The sequence below is a fragment of the Malaya genurostris genome, chromosome 2 (genome assembly GCF_030247185.1).
Source record: "Malaya genurostris strain Urasoe2022 chromosome 2, Malgen_1.1, whole genome shotgun sequence".
In the NCBI taxonomy this organism is placed as follows: Eukaryota; Metazoa; Arthropoda; class Insecta; order Diptera; family Culicidae; genus Malaya; species Malaya genurostris.
In genome coordinates this window covers 16,613,079-16,628,703 of record NC_080571.1, presented here as the reverse complement: position 1 = coordinate 16,628,703, position 15,625 = coordinate 16,613,079, and the positions used below count along the sequence as shown (strand labels likewise).

The following is a 15,625-nucleotide window of genomic DNA, read 5'->3' as shown; positions in this document are numbered from 1 at the left end:
ATCGTGTGAAGAGTTGCTGGTGAGCGTTCTTTGATACGATAAAAGTCATCATTGCTGTCAATTTGAATCACTTGAATAATCGCGTTTTTGCTTTGAGTTCTGAAAAAAACAACGAGGCCCTTTGCTTTGGATACACAATCAAAAAGTTTGAAGTTAGTATGCATTGTCAAATATTTTAAAGCATGCCCTCATTACACTTCGGATACCAAAACAAATTTATTATAAAAGATATTAGGGGCCAGTCGAGGGCGTACGTGATCCGGAATTCCACGAATCTCTTCTCTCACAGTCGAAAAACACAGTAGAATCAGAAGTATCCAAGAAATGAGCACGGTTGGAAACAAACGAAGAAGGATCAATATTCTGAGCCATGTAATCAAAATACAAGGACATAAAACGGGTCTGAGAATTGAGCTCGACTAGCCTTTCGAAGTTTTCAATCACCATCGGATTCAAGATATCGCATCGGATAAGCAATCGATATGAGAGATCCCAGAATCGATTTTTCAACGGTAAGACGCCCGCGAGTACTTCGAGACTCATCATGTGAGTCGACTGCATGCAACCCAAGGCAATACGCAAACAATGATACTGAATTCTTTCCAGTTTAATGAAATGGGTGTTCGCGGCGGATCGGAAGCAGAAGCATCCGTATTCCATCACGGACAATATCGTTGTTTGGTAAAGCCTGATCAGGTCTCCTGGGTGGGCACCCCACCAAGTTCTGGTTATTGTGCGAAGAAAATTGATTCTCTGCTGGCATTTTTGTTTCAGATACCTAATGTGACATTCCCAGGTGCCTTTGGAATCGAACCAGACCCCCTAGTTTGTCGTGACCTTTCATACATGAAACTTATTTATCATTTCATAAAGAAAATTGGAGTTTCAATTTAATAAAGGCCCCTTTTAAGACTTAGCTCTGATCCCAGCTGCGTCCATGAGTTCAACCAATAGCTAAATTAGAATAAAAATTATGTAATGATACAAACAAACTCGAAACAGTTTATGAAATTATCAACAAAATGTCAAAAAAAACAGCTTATTTTATAATTTATAGAAGGTAATCGTTTGGTTCAAATAATATTTCCGAGTAGATTTCATAATTAATGACGAGTTACCTAAGATGATATTTAAGCTATAAGAGAATATGTTTTAATAAATTCAAAACGTTGTGACTATGTTAGAATTAAATTAGGATAAGAATATTATGTAAAAGTGATGCTACGGCGAAGAAAAACTTATGTAAACTACCTTAAGAAATAAACGTATTTATGAAAAAAAAAGACCCCCTAGTTGAAGCTGTAATTGTGCTGGTTCTCGCTTCCTCGAAAATACAACCAGCTCAGTTTTCTTCGTAGAGAACTCGATACCCATTTGAAGAGCCCATGTCGACAAGTTGTCGAGGGTATTTTGCAATGGTCCTTGGAGATCGGCAGCTTTGGGTCCTATAACAAACACAACGCTGTCGTCGGTAAGTTGTCTTAGCGTGCAGGATGTGTTGATACATTCATCAATATTTTTTACGTAAAAATTGTATTAAAGGGGACTTAAGCATGATCCCAGAGGAAAACCCATGTAACTGATTCGTATTGTCGACAAATCACCATGCGCGAAATATATGTATTTCTCGGACAACAGATTATACAAAAAGTTATTCAGAATTGGTGAAAGACCATACTGATGCAAATTCTCAGATAGGATGTTTATGGAAACTGAATCAAAAGCCCCCTTGATGTCTAGGAAAACTGACGCCATTTGTTCTTTACGAGCAAATGCCATTTGAATTTCAGTTGAGAGCAACGCAAGACAATCGTTCATTCCTTTGCCTTTGTGGAAGCCAAATTGTTTACCTGAAAGCAATCCATTTGTCTCGACCCAACTTGCGGATACAGGAAAGCATAGCAATCGGCCGATACAAATTGTGATCGGAGGCTGGTTTCCCTGGTTTTTGAATGGCGATAACTTTCACTTGTCTCCAGTCATGTGGGACAATATTACCCTCAAGAAGCCTATTGAATAAATACAGTAAGCGCCTTTTGGCAGAATCAGGCAAATTTTTCAACAAGTTGAATTTGATTTTGTTTAACCACGGAGCTTTATTGTTACACGACAAGAGCGCAGGTGAGAGCTCTACCATCTAAAAAGGTGTTTCGTTTCTGTTTGATGAGGCGACGCCCACGATCGTCTGTTCCGGAACAGAGTCAGGACACACTTTTTTAGCGAAATCGAATATCCAGCGGTTAGAATATTCCTCGCTTACGTTCGTGGTGTTTTTGTTGCGCATTCGTCGGGCTGTGTTCCAAAGAGTGCTCATTGATGTTTCTCTCGATAATCCGTCTACGATTCGACGCCAATAACCGCTTTTCTTCGCTTGATTCAAACTTTTCATTTTAGCGACCAATGCCACGTAGTTTCTAAAATGATCAGGTGTTCCGTTTTTCCTAAACTCGATAAATGATTAAACTCACTCAACGTTTAATTTTGAGCACTCTTTGTCCCACCACGGGTTGGGAGGACGGATGTTAGTTTTCACCTTCCACGTGCAGTCCAACCGTAGCGATGTCGAGCAAAGGGATAAGTCCAGCGCACTTGGTTTTGCTGGTGGTGCAGGAACTTTACTAGAAATTTGAAAGGATCTGTTTTTGGGATGATACTTCTACAATTCCCCTGTATAACAGTGATTGTATCCGTGACCTCGGTGGGTGACTTAGCCATCGAAGGATGCAATCGCTGAAAGAAGGGGCCATTTTGCAGTCAACTGCTTCAAGAATGTTTTAACTGTAGGCAAGGATCAAAGAACGCTCACCAGCAACTCTTCACACGACCGAATCAGTGCCATCAAAGAGAGACGGATATCATCGCAACAACAAAAACCCGGCATGGCTCATTTAACATAGAATAGACACCAGCGAGAGAGCGAATTTCTCTCGATGACATTTCTGAGAATCAAAGGTTAGCACGCTGCTGTGGGGATCCTCTCTGAAGCAACAAACGGTCGCTTATACCACTGACAGACATGTGATTTCCGTACAATGATTTCTGTACAACGCGGTACGCGTACAACGATGAGGTGACATACATGTTTTGCGCACAGAAAGAATATACAGTGAAACGAAACAACTCAAAACTTTGCTTAATTTCCCAGCTCCGATGATCGATAGTATAGAAACCAATAATTTTTGCGGGTTGAAGTGTATTCCTAGTAACTGATTTATGACAGATATAATCAATGCCTCTCTGAAATAAAACTAATTTTGTGTGAGCGTTCTTCGGATGATAATTTCACTCATATCAAATTTTATGGTTTTAAGGTACATTTTTGACACGTTTGTTCTGGGATACATGATTTTTACCTTCACTATTTAAATGTAATTAGCATTAGGGAAAATTTGATGTCCACAATTTTGATGTTCTACTGTAAAACCAAATAAAAATAGAAAATGGAGGAAGTACTAATTTTCGAAACACTAGTACTATTTTTTATGCAACAAAGCTGATTTGTACCGAAAAGGTGAGTAATCACCGAATTTTGTTTGGAAATCATGCCGACTTTTGCAAAATCCGCAAAAATTTCATGTTGTTCAGTACTAATTCCTTTTTTACCCGAATATTCACAAGAAAAATAAGAGCGCATAAACTTTTAACATTGAGCCTCAAAATAGTAAATAAATCTAAGATATTCTTATTATATAACCAATAAAAACGGCATGGCACACACATATTAAAAAAAATGCTTTCAACGAAACATTTTATTCATCACGAAATTTTCATAAAAAGGATTACGTTTATCATAAAGCTGATTTTAAAACCTTCTTGAATTTGAAATCATTCCGAAATAGATTTGACATAGGTTTGAAGTTTCGTTTTACTTCGTAACGCTTATGAAAAATGGTCTACTAGGCTGGAATATAATCTCATAATGGTTTTATTAGGATTTTGAGGAGTTCAAAGTTGTGACTACACAATTGGTTTATTGATGTTGTGTATATTTATCGTTTATTATTACCACATGTGCATTCGAAATATGAATCATTATGTGTTCTAAATCCATTTCAACAATAAATTTACATGTTATTGAATAGAAAACAATAACTCAATAGTGCTGATTTTATGTACAAATATGAATATATTGTTTTTCTTATTTGTATTTAAAAACTTCACCAAATTTATTAGCATTTCTTGGTTTGACTGCTTTTTGAAAATAAGCTACAACGTTGATAAAGTCTATAAGTTTTATGCTACTGGTTAGCATTTTGCAGAGATTTGTTTTCAAAATAAAACAAAGGTTGTTTATTATTTAATACTCTGAAGAAGGAAATATTGTTTCGTGAGTTCACCATCGCTCGTCAATGGCGCTGGTAGCAGTAAACAGTGATGTGATTTTGCACAGTACAACGATAAATGACCGTAGTACGGAAATCACCGTTGTATCATGATGCTCGCGTGATACCACCGTGATTCAGGGTGACAGACATGTGATTTCATGGTGTACAGTGATTCCGATATCACATGTCTGTCATAAGCATTATTCTGGTTTCGCGATCCGATTCTATACAGGCAGTTCATAATTGCGATAGAATCATTTTACTTTTGCCGCTTATTCTAACTATGTGCATATAGCCTTTGTATAAGTTGTGTCTATGAAAATGTATGTGAATGCTCCACACAAGGGTTTTGGAATATTGCAACCTAGTATGAGAATCATCAAGTTGAATCATCGACTCGATTTTCTGCAATAATGGTCAACTCGCGATTCTCTCTTAGGAAATTACACACAACAACGATCATTATCAGACTGTAATTTTTTTACGGGCTGTGAAATACTCAGAGTATGAAGTGGAGCGAAGAAATGTAGAAAAATTCTCTCGCGGTTCATGCATTGAGAGACTCGAGTTCTTGTAGCATCTTCTACCGGATTGAAATGTTGTATACAATATAGACTGCAATATAGCAGCTTCTGTCAAATTTTCGGCAATCACCAACACTGACTGTAGGAATAAAAGCCATTATCAGGCTTTTAAGAGATTCAGAAATATTGAAAGTAGACATGATCCAGTCCACAATATCGGAGAATTCAACAAACCCAGTATCTGGTAAATTTTCTGACTGATCTTTAGGGACTTTCGGGGGTTTTAAAGTCTCAGGAATTGATGGAAATTCTTGCTCGAAATTTAATTTTCCAAGGCCTGAAGCTTTTTTTCCGTTTTTTGCCATCACTACCAGTTGTTGTAATTTTTTGAGACCCATCAGAGGACACCTTCGAAACCTTACTAGGGAGCTTTTGAGAAGATTTATTTCTTCTCTTTCTGTATGATGAGCTAAGAGGGGCAGCCGAAGATGTACCTTCGACGGGATCATCAGCATCGCTCTCGTCAGTTGACAAACAAGCGTATAGGTTTACAGGAGGCGTAGCACTCTTCAACATTTCAGCAGAAGAACGCTTTGAATGTTGTTTAAGTGAATGTCTCATCTTATCCTTGCGCAATTCGTACGCGGGGCATACCGAGAGATCATGCGGTCCCTCCGTACAGTAAAGACAGCTTTCAATGTCTCCACCGCAGGAGTTATCCGCATGACTTCATCCGCAAGAAATCAATCTGTGACACATACAGTGAAATTGATGTCCCCGATCTTAATTAGATTCTATGAAACTAAACAATTCCGTAATGTACATTTCATAAAATTCAATTCACTGAAGCATGTTGGATTGTTTCGTATACGTATAAATAAAAAAAAATCCTTCATCATTCGAAAACTTTTTTTACACGATCAAATAAAACGCATAAAAAAAAGATTAGAACTTTATATCGACTCAGCGATTAGTAGCCCGCAGTATAGTTTACATCGTTTGATTTTTCTACTAAGATCCTAGAAATCAAGGTCCTACCACCGAACGCCCGACGTTTCGATCATTGGTTTTGATCATTATCAAAAGAAATATGTTACGGATTTTCGTCTGAAAATCTTCAGCAGTCGAAGCGTGGTGTAAAGAAAACAGCCGAAAACATTGCATTTACTATTGGTGAGAATATTCTACTAACAGCATAAACAGAAATTTAGTGACTGCATTTAAGATTGTATCATCATATTTGAAAAATATTTTCATTTGGAAAATCCTTCCGATGAAATTACTCTTTCGACGAAACGACTTTCTGCGAAATGGCCCACTATTGTCCAAAGAACACCGTCGACGCTATCTCATAGAGAGGCATGATATTGTCACTTAATATGTCACCTTTTGACTAGAATGTAAATAACTTATTATCAACGATCGTAAGTCAAGTTTCTGAGTTCGTAAACAAGCTCAATAGATTAGGGAAGACTAGGGCTGGTTGGCCGAGTTTAGTTTTCTCAGAATTTCTGTACTCTTCCCGGTTAGACTGAACTTGTTTTTGATCTCATTTTTTTCTTCCTCGTATGCTGCTATTACTGGGGAATTGGTCTGAATATGGGTCAATTGGTGTTTACAACCGTAACGCTTCTTCGGACCACTTCGTGCACTCGCCTTGGGGAGAGTCTTTAGGAATGAACGATGAACGAGTTTTGTTTGGGGTTGAATCGATCGGTGACAAATCCACTCAGGAACATTTAAACGCTAAAAGTTTCGAAAGCATTTTATTCATACAAAATTGGGATTATCTTCGTTATAAACAATTTCCCAATTTTAATGATTCTAATCTCTTTTTTATGTTTGTTTATAATTTCAACTTTTTTTTACTCATTTCTCATGTATAACGTATAGGCCGAAAAGTCCCGGGCCTAACACATAGAGAGCGCTAGTTTTATTTAAGTCACCTTTTTTCAGTTAATACCAACCTTTTAGGTGAAATGTAGTCTCAAAATAAGCGCGCAAAATTGTAACCGCTTGAGTTGACCGAATCATCGCACAAAGCATAACAAGAAAAACCGACACATAGAAACCAGGAATATTTTCAGTGATTGAGCACAGTGGGCTTATCACTCGATTTGTTGGCTTGTAAAAAAGACTCATTGATTCGTAATGGATTTTTTAATCCTTCACACTTTAAATAAATCCAAATTCAATCGTTTTTGTTAGTGATTACTATTACACTAGAACTATGAATCATGAGTAAGTAATTGGTTGACCAACATGTATTGACTAACTTGCTTACCATGTATATACCTGAGTGTAGTAGCAAGCATGGATTCTCCTTCAAGAGAACGATTGAAGACAAAAAACCATTAAAATATTTTCGGTATCTTTGACAGTAGTTCACGCTGATAAGATGAAATTTATGTAAAAGTATTCACTTGACACGCATGATAGAGCGACGTTGAAATTCCTTAGCGAACAAAACGCTATTGAAATAAATTACTGAACTGGAATTACTACCAATATATTCCATTCTAATCGACTTTCATTGTTATCTTTGAATAAGTAGAAAGTGATTAAATTATTATTTTTCTTTGTGTTACTACCTATGTAATCGTAGCTATGCTATGAATCGGCTGCGAAGTCTGTTAAAGCAGAAAGGATAACTTCAACAATAAACGTAAGACCAAGACTTTGTTTTACTTGACAATGTTTACATGGAGATTGTGCCAAATAAATTATGTTCTGATTCTCTATTCAGTATAATGATACATTTTCCATGAACGTATATATTTTTAAATTCTGGTACCAAGTTATATTTTTAAATGTTCTACATGAACGATAATACTTGGCTTGTATTCATTTCATTCAGTAGCATGTCAAGATTGAATTCTTATGTTCACTATAATGTATGGCTACAATCTGAAGTAATGCCTATTATATGATATTACACAGCCATGCATGATTGATTAGAAACATCAATGCATTGAACTCAACAGACTTGGACATATAAACTACAGTTACTTAGAAAATGAACGATTTTTCACAATACCCATTTTATTGTATTCAACTCGTTTTTATTTCAACACAAAGCCCAATGCTGCATAAATTCGCGTCATTTTTTTATATGTAAATTTTGCTCACGATATAATGTCACCGGGCCCACCGTGCATTTCTCACACCACGTCAATACAAAGCAGCGCCAAGCAATTAAAAATACGTAAAAGTTTATGTAAGCTTTTTCAAATTTCGGTTGTTTTGGCTAAAGTTTCATAATTTTGAGTAGCATTTTCAGATTCTTTGTGAAATTCTGCTACAAACACTACTTTTCAGTTCTAAAACCATCCCCGTGGAACGGAACAGTCACCGTTTATACATTTCAAAAACCAATTACAGCTCGACAAAGCAACATTTCAAAATTCTAAGAATACTTATTCGTGATAAATTAAGTTGCGAAAACTTAAGTGTTTTTAGTTTTTCGAAAATAAGTCTAGTTTTTGAATAATTCATCAAAAACACGACGCGCGCATTCCGCTACATTTCACCTTAAAGGAGAGATGTTAAAATTTCATGATATTCTAGTCATTAGTTTGTGAGTAATTGTGCTAAGAGTGACACTTCTTTTGTTATTTTCAGAACAATGGATCAAAACGATTTCGTGTTTTAATTTTACATTGCTTTTCTATGGGACAAAATACCGCCATGTTTAAAAGTAACAAACCGGAAATTTTGCGGCGATATGTGACATTGGATGAAACATGGATTCATCACTCCACTGCGTAATCAAAACGATCGTCATCTGAGTGGACAGCAATTGGTAGACCTCGTCCACAACAATCGGCTGGAAAGGTTTTGGCCTCGGTATGGCTAAACTACATGACTTGAACTTTGAATTGCTCCCGCATCCACCGTATTCGCCAGATTTGGCTCCCAGCGGCTACTGGCTGTTCGCAGACCAGGAAAAAATGCTCGCCGGTAAGAAATTTTGCGCGAATGGCTGAAACTGAGGCCTATTCTGAGACAAAAGATAAATCGTTCCACAAAACTGGTATTAAAATGTTAGAGCGGCGCTGGAATGATTGCGATGCTCTTGATGAAGATTACGTTGATTAATAACCAGCCCCGGTCTCCCCTATCTTTTAATGTTACCGTTGATATAGATTTGTTCAAAACAATATTCTCGAAAAATATGAATACTCACGAAATATATCAATGTTGTTGAGTTCGGTTTGATGAAAACTACTTCGATAGGTTTATGTATTTAAAAGATATTGCCATTCTGCAACTCAAAGCTCATAAGTATACAAAACGGAAGACGGAACGGAAAGACAAACGGAAGAATTTCCCGCCGCATCCCACTCACTCGGCACTAAACACCGCTGCATAGCGTTAGAAGCATTTCGACTGCTCCGGAGTCACCGAAGCAAGCAAACAGTTCACAAAGACTCTTACCTTCTTTTGTTTTACTTCTCCCGGCACGGGGGCACCTCTAGCAGTAATCTTTCAGCAAACGCGCGTAGTCTGTAATAATGGCACACCAATAGAAGCGAATAAATGGCTGCAGTTTCTGCACTTCTGTAACTTCCATCACACACACACACACCAGAAGAAGAAAAAAAATAGCTAAGCACCTTTGGAGCCCGTGTACGAGCAAAACTTTTCCGCCAGAACCACTTTGCACTCTGTTATAATCTTCCCCGGGTGAAGTTCCCGCTGCTGTTTTCTTCTCTCCGACGGCGCTCGGAGCCGTTTCTAAACCAAGATCAGGATCAAATGTTTCACTGTTGCTCACCACTGCACTGCACCGACGGTCACGGTTTTTTTTTGTATTTGGTCTCTCCGAGCTATCTCAATAAATAAAATATTTAGAAATTTTCAGCACTTTTCCGATTCACCGACGGCAGCAGACGTCACCGGTCAAAACCTTTTCCTCACTGTCAAAACCGGGAACAATGCAAAGAACTCGAGCTTTTCACCACTGCCTTTCTCTCGGTTACTTGATTCCGGAAAATTTTTCTTTTTGTTTTTTTTCTTCTTGCTTCTCCCCAAGCACACGTTCACGAAACGCGATGCGGTGAACCGGAGCAGCTACCGGAGCCGTGGAAAAACAAAACTCGCGCGGAAGCCCACTTTTTCTTCGACCGTCCGACCGCCGGCTTCCCCTAACCTTGCCCCCGGGGATCGGTCGTTGTTTGCCGTTGTTATGAATTAGTTAAACATTGGTCCACTCACTACTGTCTGCTGGATCCCACACCACCACGGCCACCACGGGATGCTGCTGGGATGCTCTGAAATGGCAGGAAAGACGAGGGAAAAAAACGAAAATTTAGATTCTGACTGGCGCTTGGTAATGACTTTTCTTCGACTGTGACTTTTGGCAGATGTGTTGAGAATAGTCAGGTAGGGCACACAAAAAAAGGGACGAGCTTTTTACATTGTGTTTACATTTTCTCCATTCATTTGGATTTCCTTTGAACTAGGCATATTTAACCGACCGGTAAGTCCTGTGACGGTACCGTTTTGGTTCCTTTGAAGTTGGTGAAAATGATTAATTTAGGCAGCAGTGATCTGATTAGTGGAGTTTTTTTTCTAATTAAAAGAATGAATCACTATCGTGATACTGCGTTTTACATGGAATCCTTTTGGGAGTGCAAAGCAAACTGTTCTGTTCTACATTCCGAAGTGGAACAAGACAGTTTTCGGTCCACCACATTTGCATGGTTCCAGCTTCGATCCTACCAACAGCGAGAATCCTTCCAGCTCAGAAAACTCATCAACTGGGTTGTTTACTATTTTCTGATCTACCGAACCCTGGCCTGGAGTTCAATATCAGTGAAAAGCGAGCAACCGAATCCACCGAGTTTGTTGATGTTGACATGGGTTAGCAAATATGTTTTTACGGGTTAGCTCTCAAAAAGCACCGCTAATTGAGCAAAATCGATGACTGTAAAACACGGCTTTCCGAAGTAAAGATCAACAAAGTGGGTAAATTTATTCATGCTTTATTTTGCCATTAGAACTTCAAAAATTGTTGTATGATTCAAATTCAAAATCATGCATAATTTAGAATGCTTTCAGAATGTTCGATACTGCGGCGATGCATCGTTTGTGAATGTTTGTCTAAAATCATGACCTTAACATAGCAACTGAAATTCGAATTCTTCATTGTCTTCAGTAACAAAACGTAAATTAGGAGTTAACTTTTTGTTAACTTGGGACACTAGCCGTTTTTGCACCAAAGTGCCATGTCCTAGCTGATGTGTCGAACGAAAAAATGGCATAACAGTTTAACGAAAAACTGTTGCGAACTACCGAGTCGAAGACGAAACGCGAAAACAACTCTTCTTTAATATTCGACAATCAATGCAAACACTAATAACTATTTTGATTTTGAGTAGTGGCAATTTTTTAGAACTCCTGCATGTTCCTGCATGTTCACAGCTGCCTTACAAGTCTTCTTGTAGACCCTCTTCACGATTGCCCAGTAACGTTCGATGGGTTAAAGCTGAGGGAAATTTGGTGGATTGATATTTTTCTCAACGAAATTTATACTCTTTTCCGCAAGTCAATTGAGAGCGGTTTTGGCATAGTGAGCCGACGCTGAATCCGGCCAAAACAGTGGAAGTGTACAATGCTTCTTATATAAATGCAGCAATCGCTTCTGGAGACACTAAGATCGATAGATATCTGCTTTTAAAGTTCCTATAGTGTTAAAAATGGTTGACTTCAAACAACAGGAACATATTGCTTGCCATACCAGTACCTGTTGACCGAATTTCTCCACTTGAATTGACCTGTCCGCATCGCTCGCAGCTTCCTCCGACGACGACAGTAAAGTACATTGAAGCCTTTTTTATGCGAATTTACGTACCGAAGAAAAAAAATCGCATAAAAAAACCGCATTACTCTGAAAATTCGCATAAAAAAAACAGCATAACTCTGAAACTTCGCATAAAAAAAAACCGCATAACCCTGAAAATTCGCATAAAAAAATCGCGTAAAAAACCGCATAAAAAAACACCGCAGTGTATTGTGGATCTGGAAGGGTTTTTGAGTCCTCTTTTACATAAGTCTCATCGTCCATGAAAACGCATGCATCCGCACACTGTAAAAGATGCGAATACAATTTCCGGGCCCTTGTTGCTGCTCGCTTCTTCTGTTCTACAGTTTGTTTCAAGATTGTCTGCTTCTTGTAGGTCTTCAGATGATATCGCCTCTTGAGATGCTGGATTATTCCGATACTCGTTTTTGGCCAAATCACGTATTGTTCTTCGTGATTAGAGTTACCACTTTCTGGTCCAGTTTCGGGTTGGAAGAGCCGGGTTTTCTGCCTCTTCCTGGTTATTGATGGTTTTAACACTGGCAAGATAAATTCCAAACCGCTTCGCCAATTTTCTCATAGTAATACCCTTCTCTCTTAGCCATGTGTCCAGAACCTTAATTTTCAGTTTCTTTTCAATACGCGACATTTTGAAATCGCAGAATTTCAACAGACAAACAACTTCTATTTTAAGTTGTTTGTAGCCATCTCATACTATTGAACATTTTATCATAAATTGCTGAACGTATTTCCGATGGTATGGAGAAAAATTATGTTGATGCCTTAAATACAACAAGCGATATTCACGATTAAGTTCTACTCATCCTTGAACAGAGTGAATTTTGAAAAGCAACAGAGTGAATTTTTGAAATTTTAATTATGTAATATCGTGTTATATCTGTACGACATCATGCCAAATAAGAGAGGGGCGGGTGGGTGATGTCAAAGAAAAAAAGATGTAGTCCTACGTAAAAAAATTTGCACTTGCGTGTATAATTTACTAACTAAAATGAAACATCATTAAACAACATTAGGTAGATTTATTATTTGACGAGTATTTTTAAAGTTTTCGAGTCTCATTTTCTTATTCTTCAAAATGAACTAACACAAAATCTATATAAATTGCATCATTAGCAGAGTTGCGTGAGACTTCGAATAATTAGATCATTAAATATGCTCCGATTGCAGTTCATTAGTGATAACATGGTTGCTGTGCTTACTATTCATATCAACAATAGAACTCCTTTATTCTAGGAACATGAATCAGACCAAAATCTTGTCTTTCAGGGTCTAACTATGAAACGGTAAACTGAATGTAAATCTCATGCCTCTAGAGCAGTACAATATGTGCACATATTGTGGTAATTGGCATGATAATGGAATAACCAGATACAGCGTACCAAGCTGTACTGGGAAAACTGTTACACAGCTACGAGATGTCGCAAGCATAAATAAAACCATTATTCGATGTGTAGAGAACACATACCAACGAAGCCGTCGTCTCCGTGTACGTTACATCGTTTCCATTGCTTGAAAATCAATATTAGGAATAAAAACCTGTTTTAATCCACCTAGTGGTGTGACGATGCCTTTTTCATATTTTCATAAATAGTACCAAAATTCCATTGGATCTTAAATAAAAACAAGAATGAGCTCAATTCCGTTTTCGAAGTTTTTGAGCACTATTTCCGGGAAACTAGGAACCAATATAGCTGAAATCGGTTCGTTTGGCCAGCAACTAAAACACATAACCATTTCAAACAGTTTTGAGTTAAATTTAGAATACTTTTTTTTGTACTTTTCGTTGCTCTCGATGACGATATTTAAACACACTTAACCCCGTAATTCGGATCCGGATGAAACTCAACAGCAATTTATGAGACCATAAGACCATTCTTTTAAGCCTAAGTTTGCGAAAATCGGTTCCGGCATCTCTGAGTTTCACGGCTATTGACCACTATTTCCAGTACTTCGAGAACCGGTAATTGGGAACCGATGCAACGAAAAATTTTTTTAGGGTGACCATTTCTATTTTCTGAAACTTGGTTTTTTTGAAAAATCTTTACTCTGTAACCACTGAACCGATTTTTTCAATTTTTTATACGTTCTCTAGAAATGCCAACAGGGCATCGATAAGATGTAAAATCTCAGGGTTTTGTCGAAGTATGTTGATATTCGTTGATACCCAACACTTCGGAAAACTTTAATTTTGAATTATTTCTACATCACATATCACACAACTGAAATACGTTATCATAAATTGATGATCATATTTCCGATGGTATGTAGCAACAATTATGTTGATATGTTAGATACAACAAGTGATATTCACGATCATAAACTTATAATTCTCTCAAAGGGAACATTTTGAAAAGGCGCTCCGTAATAAAGTAAGTCGTATTCTTTTTTTTTTAATTAGTCACAGTGGCAGCAGTCCCTTGCTTCGGTTCTACACTGGACCCTTCACTCTAAAAAATTTTGAATTTCACAGGTGACTTAATCCCTCATACGATGTAATTCATAAAGACCTAATTTGTCAAATGACGGAAAATTTTATTTGTATTGACTTAATGTTAGATGAGCTTGAATTTTACTGGTTTCGACTGTAACTTACGTTCTGCTAGCAGGTTCGACTGTATAAATTTAAATGCATCTTTTACCAGCCAAGCAGATGCATGCTTCTGTGGCTCAGTCGATTAACAGACGTACTTGCGATCCAATGACTCTCGGTTCAAGTCGCGGTGGTTGATGTGTGCTGATTCGAATAGATTATATAAAATTGTCCTTATAATTTGTGGTTGTGTTTTGTAGTTTAGTTGTTGTTTTTGTAATGACAATGGTCGTAGATCTGGTTTTGTGATAATGTAAATTGTGGTATGTGGTTCTTGTAATGGTCTGTATGGAATGTAATGGTAATAATTGTAATAGTAATGTAATAATGTAATAATGGTAATAGTGGTAATAGTTGGGTACTTGATGTATTTTTTTACATACTTATCTATACTCTTGCGTTATTTGTTCGTTTCTTTTTTATATTCCTGGTATTCTGCATCATTCTTCTTCTTTTTTTCTTCTTTCTTCTTCTTTCTTCTTTTCCAAGTTTAAGAGCTGCTCTTAGTTCGATTTTCCAGTTTTCTCAGTGTGAATAAATTTCATATAGAATAAATGTTGAGTTAGTAATTATTAACACATGCAATTTACACATACATATACGTCTACATATGCACGCAAACATACTCACACACATACATACATACATGAACTCCACAAGCAAACACAGTAACATTGAGCTACTGTTTCTATTCTAATAGATTCTGACTAGGGTAAATGTACCAATAGTCATCTCATTAGTAGTGTCACCATGTTATTTTAGCGATTACTCAACTTTCAATTAATGCATTGTGACCAAATCGAATACAATATCTTTGCTTCGGATTTGGAAAGCACTACCGCAGAAAAAGTAGTTCGAAAATTGTTCAATACTGTTTTTTTATTTAATAGATATTTTTTCAGGCCTATTTGCGTACAAGCTTTACGTGGCCGATTGGATCTTGTTGTCACCTAGGGGGAGAGGAGCTTCCATTTCCCTCCTGCGAGGATTGAGGGGTACGTCGTTCGTGGTTCGTCTCGTCATCCATTGCCGCATCGATGGTATTGTTGTAGATTTCCGTCTTCTTTTCGTTGCTAGTGGCTGTAGATGCACCTTGTTGTACATTGGTTGCAGTTGCTGGTTGGTTGGAGGGTAAGTTGTTAACTGTAGCTGGTGTACTTTATTCTATAGGGGATGATGATAGATTCGTTGAAGGAGATGCTTCATTGTTGTTGGTGGCTGTCACATGTGTACTGGGGTTGCTTGGGGTTGGTGTGAAGGAAGCACCGTTGTCCTTTGGTGTAAGTGTCTCCTTGTCCACTTTATCACATGGCTTACCGTAGTGAACAGCTTTTTGGCAATATTGACATGTGGCCATCTG

The 15,625-nt window shown here is 37.7% G+C and overlaps 1 protein-coding gene across 5 annotated transcripts in view; it reads right to left on the bottom strand.

Annotated features, from left to right (window-relative positions):
* LOC131427071 (high affinity cGMP-specific 3',5'-cyclic phosphodiesterase 9A) overlaps positions 1-15,625 on the bottom strand; it is a 446,805-nt gene that overhangs the window by 331,424 nt on the left and 99,756 nt on the right. For all 5 annotated transcript variants that reach the window (XM_058589982.1, XM_058589985.1, XM_058589986.1 and 2 more), the window contains one exon: positions 9,287-10,122. The gene's annotated coding sequence lies outside the window, so the exon portion shown is untranslated. The remainder of the gene's footprint in view (positions 1-9,286; positions 10,123-15,625) is intronic.